The 13367-nt window shown below is 45.5% G+C and overlaps 1 non-coding gene across 1 annotated transcript; it reads right to left on the reverse strand.

The window, feature by feature from the left end:
- Positions 1–1969: 1969 nt before the first annotated feature.
- On the reverse strand, positions 1970–2107 carry LOC114807183. Its single transcript, XR_003755236.1, has one exon. It is a non-coding gene; the product is annotated as a small nucleolar RNA SNORA7 (small nucleolar RNA).
- Between the last annotated feature and the right edge of the window lie 11260 nt (positions 2108–13367).

Consider the following 13367-nt stretch of genomic DNA (forward strand, 5'->3'; position numbering starts at 1 on the left):
TGTAAAAACCAGTCTGTTCTTTCTACCCAGAAAGTTACAACATTAAGATATTTTCCTCTGTCTATTGTGATGGATTTAGGAACTAACAGCTCAATTCTTATTTCCCAGTCTACCCAAACATTAATTCTCTTTCAGTGCCGTGCTTTCTACACCATTACCGGGGATTGCATTGGGGAATCTTTTTGACTTTTTATTCTGCTTTAAGGGGCAGAAACTCATTCTTGTCCATATAATGAATGTTAAATTCCTCACATGCATAAGATGCATTATTTAAAGACAAGAATGTGACAAAAGAAAAATCCAATACTGGCAATCTTCGATCGTTGGCTACCATTTGGGCTGCGACTGGACTTGGGATGATCTGCTGAAGCAGCAGTGTGGCCTAGTGGATAGAGCACAGGCCTGGGAGTCAGAAGGACCTGGGTTCTAGTGCTGACTCTGCCATCTGTCTATGTGACCTTGGGAAAGTCACTGAACTTCTCTGTGCCTCAGTTTCCTCATCTGTAAAATGGGGATTAAGATCGTGAGACCCAAGTGGGACAGGGATGGTGTCCAACCTAATTAGGCTGTATCTCCCCTAGACCTTAGAAATGTGCTTGACATATAGTAAGCACTTAACAAATATTATTATTATTATTATTTGAGCATCTACACTGGTCCCTTGACCATGGAATCTGATAGACTCTGAACTATACCTATAATGTTTTGGAGATTTCATTGTTTGCTTCTTACATACCTGTCACTTGGGCAAGTCGCTTAACTTTTCTTTGCCTTCGTTTCCTCATCTGTAAAAAATGAGATTAAAATACCCATTCTTTTTCCCACTTAGGCACCAGATAAGCACTTAGATTAAACCTTCCATGCCCACAGCACTTATGTAAGTATCCGTATATTGGGTTGCTTCCCTTAGCTGTAAATGTATTTTAATGTTTGTCGCCCCTTTTTAAACGGTAAGTTCCTGGAGAGCAGGGACTGTGTCTATCTGTATTGTACTCTCTCAAGCTCATAATAAAGTGCACTGCACACGGTTAGTGCTCAATACATACCACTAATTGATTGATCGATCGATCGTTAGCCCCATATGGTACAGAGACTGTGTCTGATAGGATTGTCTTTTATACATGTGGCACTCAGAGAAGCAGCATGGCCTAGTGGATAGAGCCCGGGCCTGGGAAACAGAAGGTCGTGGGTTCTAATTCTGGTTCCGCCACTTGTCTTCTGTGTGACCTTAGGCAAGTCACTTCACTTCTCTGAGCCTCAGTTCTCTCATCTGTAAAATGGTGATTGAGACTGTGAGCCCCCAGTGGTACAGGGACTGTGTCCAAACTGATTACCTTGTATCTATCCCAGTGCTTAAAACTGTGCTTGACTCACAGTAAGTGCTTAACAAATACCATCGTTTATTATTATTATCATTGTTATTAGAGAAGCAGCGTGGCTCAGTGGAAAGAGCACGGGCTTGGGAGTCAGAGGTCACGGGTTCGAATCCCTGCTCTGCCACTTGTCAGCCGTGTGGCTGTGGGCAAGTCACTTCACTTCTCTGCGCCTCAGTTCCCTCATCTGTAAAATGTAGATTAAGACTGTGAGCCTCACATAGGACAACCTGATCACCCTGTATCTCCTCCAGCGCTCAGAACAGTGCTCTGCATATAGTAAGCACTTAACAAATACCAACATTATTATTATTGTTGCTTGTGACATAGTAACACTTTACCATTACCACAGTTATTGCAGTTATCAGTAGTAGCTTTTGTTCTTGTTGTCTTACGCTGTCGAGGCTTGTCCGCCATGGACACATCTCTCCCAGAAGGCCCCACCTCCATCTGCAATCTTTCTGGTAGTGGATCCACAGAGTTTTCTTGGTAAAAATCTAGAAGTGGTTTACCATCGCCTCCTTCCACACAGTAAAGTGGAGTCTCCGCCCTCGACTCCCTCCCCTGCAGCTGCTGCCCAACACAGGTAAATTCTGACTTGTAGCAGATTGTCTTCCACTCGCTAGCCACCGGTCAAGCTAGGATTGGAATGGACGGGCCTCTGCTTGGTTCTCCCTCCCCTAGTCGAGACTGGTAGAGTACTCGAAACTCCCCAGGTGTGACCCTGAGTGATTGCATCAGAAAGTAGTCTCTTAGTATCTAGCATTTGATTTGATTTAATTGGACTACACAAACTTCTCAACTACAGCTCTGAAAAATGTCTTATAATATTCATTCAATCGTATTTACCGAGTGCTTACTTTGTACAAAGGACTGTACTAAGTGCTTGGGAGAGTACAGTACAACAACAGAAGCAGAGTGGCTCAGTGGAAAGAGCCCGGGCTTGGGAGTCAGAGGTCATGGCTTCAAATCCCGGTTCAGCCGCTTGCCAGCTGTGTGACTTTGGGCAAGTCACTTAACTTCTCTAGGCCTCGGTGACCTCCTCTGTAAAATGGGGATGAAGACTGTAAACCCCACGAGGGACAACCTGATCACCTTGTATCCTCCCAGGCACTTAGAACAGTGCTTTGCACATTGTAAGCGCTTAACAAATGCCATAATAAAACAACAGACAGACATCTTCCCTGCCCACAACGAGCTTACAGTCTAGAGGGACTTTGGAAAAGGGCAGATTGTTTTGCTAAACGTCAGAAAAATCACCCTTTCAAGTGCCATTGTTTGAAACTGGTGGTCTCAACCCTTAAACTTGATGGGTCCGTATATACATCCTCAGTTGCCCAAGCTAATGCCCATCTGTCAAGATGGCCCGGTGCCTAATTACAAATTGGTTGGATTTTTGCCACGGTAGAGATTTGCCGGAGGTTCATTAGTTAGATATGCATCTGTATTCCATACTAAGTGCTGTTATTCTTGCAGGAAGCTCCACCTCTGAACTGGAATATAAAACATTTAAGAAGGTTCTCTAAGTAGATGATGGAGGGAGAATCAAGCGCTTTGAGGCTACCGCATCCAGTAAGACTCTGGGGTTTACGGGATTGTCTTTGGTTAGTTTGAGAAGGCACCATTTTAAAAGAGTAAGCCTCCATTCATTCATTCATTCATTCATTCATTCATTCGTATTTATTGAGCACTTACTGTGTGCAGAGCACTGACTAAACGCTTGGGAAATTAGAGTGCAACAATTAACAGATACATTCCCTGCCCACAGTGAGCTTACAGTCTGGGGTTGGGGAGGGGAACAGGTACTAATAGCAATAAATAAATTAGGGATCTGTACATTACCACTTCACTGATGGGGCAGTGGATCACACCAAATGGATGTTCAATAAATACCAAAACTGCTCTATACTGAGAGGAGGGGGAGAAGATCGGAACTCACAAAATACAATCCATCTGTCTTATGATCCTTTGGTTTCTCTGAAATTGCTTCACTCTCACTGCTTTGTCCAATTCTAGCCATAGATCATCTATCTCCCCGTCACAACACTGGGAAGCAGCGTGGCCTAGCAGAAAAAAAGATAAACTGACAGTCAGAGGACCTGGGTTCGAATCCTGACTCTGCCACTTGTCTGCTTGTTGACCTTGGGCAAGTCACATTACTTCCTGGTGCCTCAGTTACATCATCCGTAAAACGAGAAATCAAGACTGTGAGCCCCATGTGGACAGGGACTGTGCCCAACCTGATTAGCTTGTAATCTACCCCATCACTTAGTACAGTGCTTGGCACATAGCGCTTAACAAATACCATAAAAATAAACAAACAAAAAGTGACAAAAAACATTAAAAGCAAAGTAAATGGAGCCAGGCAGAGAAAAGAAAGGTTTCATGGGGCCATCCATGGATTAATTTATTTGTCGTATTTATTTACAGAGTTTATGCAGGAGAACAGGCTCAGGGAAAATATTTTTTTCCTTTCAAGCGGGTCCAAAGAAGAGGCATTCCTGGAAGATTGCCCTGGCAACTCTCCGAGATTTCGTGGAATCATTTACATCTCCGACTCATTGGTGGGAAATGACTAGATTCTTTTTTCGAGAGGGACTGAAGAGTTGAGTATGACAATCAAACAGTGCTATTTATTGAGAGCTTACCATGAGCCGAACACTGTACTAAGCACTTGGGAAAGTACACTACAATAGAACTAGTACACATCCCTATCCTCAGGAACCTTTCAATCTTAATAGCCTTTCAGACAGGGTTATGTTTCTTCTCTTTGCTGTTTTTTGATAAATGCCAGTACTGTCTAGAAGTGTGTCTTCACAATTAACGACATTTATTGGATGCTTACTTAGTGAACAGCGCCTTACTAAGCCTTTGGGAGAGTACAGAGAAACAATGTGGTCTAGTTCTTACTCAGGCCTGGGAGTCAGAGGACTTTTTTGTGTGTGGTATGTATTGAGTGCTTACTATGTGTCAAGCACTGTCCTAAGCACTGTGGTAGATACAAGATAATCAGGTATCTGATTATGGGGCTTACAGTCTTAATCTCCATTTTACAGATGTGATAACCGAGGCACAGAGAAGTGAGGTGATTTGCCCAAGGTCTCACAGTAGACAAGTGGCGGACTGAGGATTAGAACCCAGGTCCTTCTGATTCCCAAGCCCGTGCTCAATCTATTAGGCCAAGTTGCTTCTCCTAACCTGGGTTCTAATCCTGGCTCTGTCAAGTACCTGCTGTGTCACCTTGGGCAAGTCGCTTAACTTCGTTGTGGGGGTATTGGACATGATTGGACATGAAGTCCTCTAGACTGTAAGCTCACTGTGGACAGAGAGCATGTCAACCAACTGTTCTATCGTAATCTTCCTAGAGCTGCACGCAAGAAGTGCCTAATAAATATACTTGATTGATTGATTGAAGAGGGAGAGAATTCCAGGCAGGGGTTAGGACATAAACGGGAGGTCAGTGGAGAGAGTGGCAAGAATGAGAGACACTCAAGCTGTTGTGGTTGAGCTACAGGCAAGAGGAGACACCAACCTGACCTCATCCATCTCAAATACATCTTCACCTGCTTTAACTCTGCCCGACAACCATACTTCTCCATTAGTATTTATTCCCAGGCTCATTGCCAGTGCCAGCTGTTTCAGAATTTTAACTCCCCTCCTCAAACTCTCATTCCCTCATCCTTTGCCCCTAATGACATTCTCCATTGATAAGTTTGAAACCATCAGGAATGATCTCCCTAAAGCCTCCCCTGCTCCTCACCTGCTCTTCTTCTTTACCCCTCTTCAACCCTTTCAGCTTTCCCAGCCACAGTATCTCACATGATCTTCCACTTCTCCACAAAATCTTCCCCCTCCAACTGTGCTTCCAAACCCATCCAATTGAACCTTATGGAAAGACTTGTCCTGTCCCTTCCATGATCACCGTCTTTGACCGTTCACTTTCCATTCGCTCCCTCTATGTGGCTTCCAACCATGGCCAAGTATGCCCTTTCCTAAGAAAGACCCCTCCCTTGATCACACACCTCCTTCCTACTACTCCTCTCCAAACTCTTTGAGCCAGTTGTCTACACCTGCTGCCTCCAATTCCTCTCCTTGACCCCCCAGAAATCTATCTCCCTCCAACTCTATTGAAAAGGCTCTCTAAGATCACCAATGATCTCCTTGCTAAACCCAACAGCCTCTACTCCATCCTCATCCTCCCTGTCCTCTCAGCTGCCTTTTTCTTTGTGGACCACCTGCTTTTCCTGGAAACGTTATGCAACCTTGGCTTCACTGACATCATCCCCTCCTGTTTGTCCTCTTATCTCTCTGACGGCTCATTTTCAATCTTCTTTGGGAACTCCTCCTCTGCCTCTCACCCTCTAATTGTGGGAATTCCTCAAAGTTCACTTTTGGTTTCCCTTCTATTCTCCATCTACACCCACTCCCCCAGAGAAATCACTCAACTACCATCTCTGCGTGGATAATTCCAAAATCCATCTCCCCGGGCCCAACCTCTCTCCTTTTCTTCAATCTCATGTTTTCTCCTGCCTTCTAGACATCTCTACTTGGATATCCTGCCCTCATCTCAAACTAAACATATTCAAAACAGAACTCCTCATTTTCCCACCCAAACTCTGTCGCCCCTTGACTTTCCCCAAACTGTGGACAACATCCCCATCCTTCCTGGTTCACAAGCCCATAACCATGGAATTACCTTCAATTCGTCTCTCTGCTTCTATCCACGTATTCAATCTGTCACCAAATCCTGTCCGTTCTACCTTCGCAACATCTCCAGAATTCTCCCATTCTTCTCCATCCAAACTGCTAGGATCCTGATCTAAGCATTTAATCAGTACCTATCTTGATTACCTCCCTCTCAGGGTGGCACCTGAAGAGTTTTCAGTCCTCTACCAGTCTCCACTATGGGAGGGAGAGTCAAGCAGAGGTCTGTCCATTCCACTCCTAGCTTGGGCAGTGGCTAACAAGTGGAAGGCAATATGCTACAAGTCAAAGTCGCCTATGCTGGGCAGCAGTGGCGTGGGAGAGAGTCGAGGGTAGAGATTCCAGTTTACTGCGTGGAAGGAGGCAGTGGTAAACCACTTCCGGATTTTTACCAAGAAAACTCTGTGGATGCAGAACGATTGCAGATGGAGGTGGGGTGTTCAGGAAGAGATGTGTCTTTGGTGTTGCTGTGGGTCGAAGACACCTCAACGGCATAAGACAAGACCTTGATTAATGTATCAGCCTCCTCCCTGAGGCAACAGAGGGGCTGAATCCCACCACCAGGGATGACCATCGGTGGGGCAAGGTGCTGCCGAACTGCACATGGACCCCAACACACCTTGAACTGTCCAGGTCCCGGCTCCAGTATCCAACCAGCTCCAGCAGCCACTGGATTCATTCATTCATTCAGTAGTATTTATTGAGCACTTACTATGTGCAGAGCACTGTACTAAGTGCTTGGAATGTACAATTCGGCAACAGATAGAGACAATCCCTGCCCAATGATGGGCTCACAGTCTAATCGGGGGAGACAGATGGACAAAAACAAGACAACGTAATCACGATAAATAGAATCAAGATAAGCACTGGATAAGCACTGTCATTGTCTTTTAATGTCTTTTCTTGTTGCTTCATCCTTCATCCATCCATCATTCATTCATTCATATTTATTGAGCACTTAACTGTGTGCTGAGCACTGTACTAAGTACTTGGGAGAGTACACTATAACAATAAACAGACACATCCCCTACGTATGACGAGTTTACAGTTTACAGGGGTCAATCAGTCAATCCATGAGTGGTAAAGAATACTTACTTTCATTCTTTCAGTCATATTTATTGGGAGCCTACTGGGTGTAGAGCACTGTACTAAACTCTGGGAGAGTAAAATATAACAATAAACAGACACATTCCCTACTCATGACAAGCTTACAGTCTAGAGGAGAGGTTAAGGTCTAGAAGGGTCAGGCAGTCAATCCATGAACGATAATGAATACTTTCTTTGTGTAGAGAAAGTACCTTGCCTGCCTTCAAAGAACTTGCAATCTAGCAGAGGAGACAGACTCTAAATTACAGTAGAGCCCAAAACAGTGTCCTTTCTTACCGGCCCTGAATTTTTTTATCCAGCGTTTAGTCCGGTGCTCTTCACGATGAAGGCATTTCCCCCGGCCCACAGACGGTGAGTTGGAGGTGAGCAGGGATTGTCTCTCTTTATTGCCAAGCACTTAGTAGAGTGCTCTGCACATAATAAGCGCTCAATAAATACGATCGAATGAATGAATGAATGAATAAAGACCACTTCTACTATCACATCTTTATGACGGCAATCATCCCCAACAGCAAGCCTTCCACCTTGGTAACGGAAATGTGATTTTTCCCGCTCTGTCATTTGCTGCTCATTAATAAGATGTGCCGTCTGTCGGAGGTGTGGAGCGCGTGACGCAATGGTCAGCCCGGCCCTCATCCCCCTGAATGGCTGCCACGAACCTGCCAACCTGCTGATGGATGATGATCAGATAATCTGCTATTGGACCACTGATGCCTCCGTGATGTATTTCTCCAATTTGGGAGATGAAAAATCGGATTGGTGATTATGAGCTGATGCTTGGCTTATTTGCTGAGTAGAAATGGGGCCTTTCCAGAGCCTCAATCAAAGGAAGTGCCCCGCTTTGTTTTTTTTGTTTCTTTTCCTTGCCTCCCTTCGTATCACTCTCCCTCCTTGCATTGGCTTCTCCTGCGATCACCCAGGTGCCACAGTTTGGAGGCATCCAGATCCTCATTGGACTTTCCTTTCCGTACATCGCCATACATCATCCTTTCGGCGGGGCAGCTAATGATGGCAGCCCAACACTTTCGCTTTAGAGACAGACAGAATCTTCAGGCAGTCCTTGAAGCCCCTGGACAAATTTGGCAGGTAGAAATGAAGAATGGTCCGACTGCCAAACCAATACCTGAGTGATTTCAGTCCAGGAAATGACCTAACCTGTCTCTGTCTCCTTCATCATTCATCAGGGTCCACTGTGATTACTGATATCATGTAGCATCCTGATGTCCCAAGTCATAGTCTAGAAGCAGTTTGGCTTAGTGGAAAGAGCACGGGTTAGGGAGTCGGAGGTCATGGGTTCTAATCCCGGCTCCCCCACTTATGAGCTGTGTGACTTTGGGCAAGTCACTTAACTCCTCTGTGCCTCAGTGACCTCATCTGTAAAATGGAGATTAAGGCTGTGAGCCCCACGTGGGACAGCCTGATCACTTTGTATCTACTCCAGCACTTTTTGTTTAATGGCATTTGTTAAGCGCTTACTATGTGCAAAGCACTGTTCTAAGCAATGGGGAGGATACAAGGTGATTAGTTTGCCCCACGTGGGGCTCACAGTCTTAAATGCCCATTTTACAGTTGAGGAAAGTGAGGCACAGAAAAGTTAAGTGACTTGCCCAAAGTCACACAGCTGACAAGCAGCGGAGCCAGGATTTGAACCCCTGACCTCTGACTCCCAAGCCTGCGCTCTTCCCACTAGGCCGCGCTGCTTCTCAAGGGGAAGCAGCCAATTGTTGGGGAACAGTGAGCTCTCTGCAGCGGCGGAAGATGATCCCAGTCGATTGTTGAGTTCTGTACATGTTTCTACCCCCAAAGCTCTGAGGGCCTTCCCACTTACCAAAGCGATGATCCCATATTAACTAGGCAGCAGGGCGTGTAAAGGTTTGGAAATAAGTCAGACTTATGGGCCTCCTAATTTACGTTTCTGGAGGGGTTGGGAAGATGAATAATTGTAAAATTAAGGAGTATGGCCCAGTGGATAGACACAGGCCTGGGAAGGACCTACATTCTAATTCCTGCTCTGCTACTTGTCTGATCTGTGACCTTGGGCAAATCACTTCACATCTCTGTGCCTGAGTCACCTCATCTGGTGTAAACCCGCTGTGGGCAGGGACTGTCTCTCTCTCTATTGCTGAATTGTACTTTCCAACAAGAGCTTAGTACAGTGCTCTGCACATGCGCTCAATAAATACGATTGAATGAATGAATGAATAAATGAAAATGGGGAATAAGACTGTGATCCTCGTGTGGGACGGGGACTTTATCCAACCTGATTTACTCGTATCCACCCCAGAACTCAGTAAAGTGCCTGGCACATAGGAAGCGCTTAACAAATACCACAGTTAAAGGGTGAAAGGGAATGGAGAAGGGGAAAGAAGAAAATAAAAATATAGACAGAAATAAAGCGGCAAATCTTTTTTCAATATTTAAGTTCATCTCCACCCCTTCTACCCTTCTACCCCTAAACATTTTTAGGGGAAAGGGGTAGTAAGCTATCCGCATTCCAAATTCATCTCCTGCCAGATCGATGGGCCACTGCTGTGGGAATCTCAGGTACTAAAGCAGCCGGAATCCCCAGAAACACAGAGGTCGTGCTTAGAGCAGATGGCTAGAAACGCCGCAAAGCAAGAGCCTGAAGCCCTTCCAGCTCCTCTTTCTCGTTCAGCGGCCACTAGGTCAGACCCACCCCTCAACTGCTCTGCCCCCTCAGTCTCAGGCCGGCACATCTTCGCCGTGAGATGCGTCCTCGCGCGTATCCCTTGGGTGGTCCAGGAATTCACTTGATTGACAGCTGTTACCTGGGACGCTGCTGGATCCGCATCGACCCCCCGACGGATCCTGGGCACTGCCTTGACTTCCGACGTCTGGAAAGGCTCAGAACGCCATCCGTCAAACAGAGGGGTGTGCCGATGCCTGCTGGGGTCTTCAGGATGGAGGCGGGAGGCAGGACGAGTGGCCCGAAGCTAGGAAAACTTTAACCCTTTCCGCTTTACACCCAGTGCTAATTTGCTCCTTGCAGATCCTGGCAAATTTTTTTTTTTAAAAAATACAATAGGAATATTGCCTTCAAAAATATGCCTACCCCGTGGAGACATTGGTTATTATGCTTGCTTCATTTCATCAGATAATAGAATCATTGAGCTGGAAGAGACTTCAAAGGTCACCTGATCCAGCCCCCTGCCTTCAGGCAGATGAATACCCAACCTATCTAAGGAAAATGGTTGTTTTAGCCTTTTTTGGGGATGGGGAGGGACAGTCTCCAGAGAAGGAGATTTCTTATTCTCTGGTGAGAGCGTGTCTCAGGCTTCGCTCCTATACATCCAGATCTGCCTTATTTCTGAACTTCCTCACTGCAATTCCAGCCTATTTCTTTGTGTTTGTTCCTCTGTGGAAATGGAAAATAACCGGTCAACAGTCACCTGTTAAAACCCCTCCATCCTCATGCAGACCATTTCACTTCTATTCTGCCTCTTAGCAGGCCAGCAATTGCAAAGTCCCAGAAGGCCCTTTTCCCCTCTCTTGAACTATTTTGACTGCTGTGCTCGGGGCAGGCTGCCTGGAACTCGCTAGACTCTTCCCCCGGACGGAGAGGCGTCCAGCCCCAGGATCCTCGAGAAGGAGCAACTGCTCACACCTCAGAACGCTTCTCGGAGGGAGAGCTCTTTCGGGCGGGAGTGTCAATCACTCACCCGATGACTTCAGCTGGAGCACAGCCAATTGCCAAAGAGAAACTGGGCCACGAGGCAGGAGCTAGAAAAGCTTCTAAAAACCCTGGAGCTGGAAAGTAAGAGCTGGAAGCTGTCCTGCTTCCTGGAGGGAAAGAAGTTAGCAAATGGCTTTTCACCAGGAAGTTGCGAACCAGCAGGCTGAACCGCCAGGATCTGTAGACGGTGACCCTGGGATTTCTAAGGGAAGCAGGAGAATGTAATTCCAGAGAAGCAGCCCGGCTTAGTGGAAAGAGCTTGGGCCTGGGAGTCAGGAGACCTGGGTTCTAATCCTGTCTTCTCCACTTGCTTGCTGTGTGACCTCGGCCAAGTCTCTTAACATCTTTGTGCCTTAGTTTCCTCGACTGTAAAATGGGAATGTGTACTTCCTCCCCCTTAGATCGTGAGCCCTTTGGGAGACAGGGATTATGACCCATCTTCCTGGTCTATTTATCTTGTAGTTTATTCCAGTGCTTAGTACAGTGCTTGACACATAGTAAGAGCTTCACTAAAGCCATTATTATTATTATCATTATCATTACTATTTGGGGCAGAAGGAGAAAGCTTGGATTCCGTCACCAAGACCTGCCGGTCTCACTTTTATAATATCGCCAAGATCCGCCCTTTCCTCTCCACCCCAACGGCTATCTTACTGGTATGGGCTCTCATAATATCCCGGCTGGATTATCGTGTCAGCCTTCTCTCTGACCTCCCTTCCTCCTCTCTCTCCCCGCTCTGGTCTATTCTTCTTGCAGAAACGCTCTGGGCCCGTCACTCCCCTTCTTAAAAACCTCCAGTGGTTGCCTATCAACCTCCGCCTGAAACAAAAACTTCTCATCTAGGCTTCGAGGCTGTCCATCACCTTGCCCCCTCCTACCTCTCCTCCCTCCTCGCCGTCCCCCGTTCTCGCCTATCCCGCCGTCTACCCCTGGGCCACGTCCTCCTGCGGTCCCGGAACGCCCTCCCTCCTCACCTCCGCCAAACTCATTCTCTTCCCCTCTTCAAAACCCTACTTAGAGCTCACCTCCTCCAAGAGGCCTTCCCAGACTGAGCACATAGTAAGCACTTAACAAACACCATACTTTTTATTATTATTGTTGTATACAGATGTACTGGGCACTATTTTATGATATTTCTTAAGCACTTACTAAGTGCCGAGTACTATATTAGGTACTGGGGTAGATACAAGATTATCAAATTGAACACGATCCATGTCCCTCAGGGGACCCCTAGTCTTAATTCCCATTTTACAGATGAGGTAACTGAGGCCCAGAGAAGTGAAGTAACCTGTACAAGGTCACACAACAGATAAGGGTCGGAAATGGGATTAAAACCCAGGTCTTCCTGAATCCCAGGTCCATGGGCTATCCACTGGGCGACACTGCTTCTCAAAGCACTCGGAGACTATTGTACAACAGGGTTGTTCAACATGTTTCCTGGCCACAACAAGCATACAAGCTAGACGTTTATTACAAATTATAGTAATAATCCACCTTACTCCATAATGGCTAGACCTTCATTACAATAATTAGGAATTATGTATGGATAATTATTACAATAATTTGTAATAGGTAATTTGTCTAGCCAATGCAGAGTTCAGAAGGATCACTTTCGATCTTGCACACTGACTTAAAATAACATTTTTCTGCTGAAGCATACGGGCTATTAGAATACCCCCAGATTGTTTGTAAAGTGCTTTTCGTAGTATTTAATCACCACTTACTTTGTATGGAGCACTGTATGGAATGCATGGAGGAGTGCAATAGGTAGTAGACACTATCCCTGTCCTCAAGGAGCAGACCATCACCACCTAAATTTAGTTTCAGTCTTTCAGCCCTTAACAAGAGACTATTAGGGAATATAAAATTCAATTATTTATTCTTGTTGGGCTCAGGATTTAGGTCAGATATACTACAGAGAGACAGGCCACTCTCGGTCGACAACCAATTTAGAGTCATAAAGTCACTTTTTTTTAAGGGCATTTGCTAAGCGCTTTCTATGTGCCAGGCACTGTATTAAGCGCTAGGGTAGATAGAAGCTAATCAAGTTGGATTAGTGTAATCACAGTCTTAATCCCCATTTTAAAGATGAGTTAAATGAGGCACAGAGAAGTTTAGCACTGCATTTTATCCCCTAGTCTGGTTTTTGATCACGCCTTTTATCATTATCAATTTGAATTGCATTTAAACTTGAAAACAGTGTGCTCAGTGTGGCTCTTCTGGTGGGTATTTTCTTTTTTCCGGAAGTACATTAAAGGTAACAATTTTTTTTTTTTAAACCCATTCATTACCCCCACAGCAGGTGATCAACTCTACAGATGCATATACTAAGGAGAACTTACTTTATGTTCTTATGCAAACTGAAAGATAGTGACCCACTGTGCTTAACTGACCTGGAAAGAGCTTTGCATTTTATTTTAATTTGATATGGATAGCTAAATTATTCTTCTCCTTCTGAAAAACCCTTTATTGTCAAGAGGGCAGCCATT

Source organism: Ornithorhynchus anatinus, chromosome X1 (genome assembly GCF_004115215.2).
Source record: "Ornithorhynchus anatinus isolate Pmale09 chromosome X1, mOrnAna1.pri.v4, whole genome shotgun sequence".
Lineage (NCBI taxonomy): Eukaryota > Metazoa > Chordata > Mammalia > Monotremata > Ornithorhynchidae > Ornithorhynchus > Ornithorhynchus anatinus.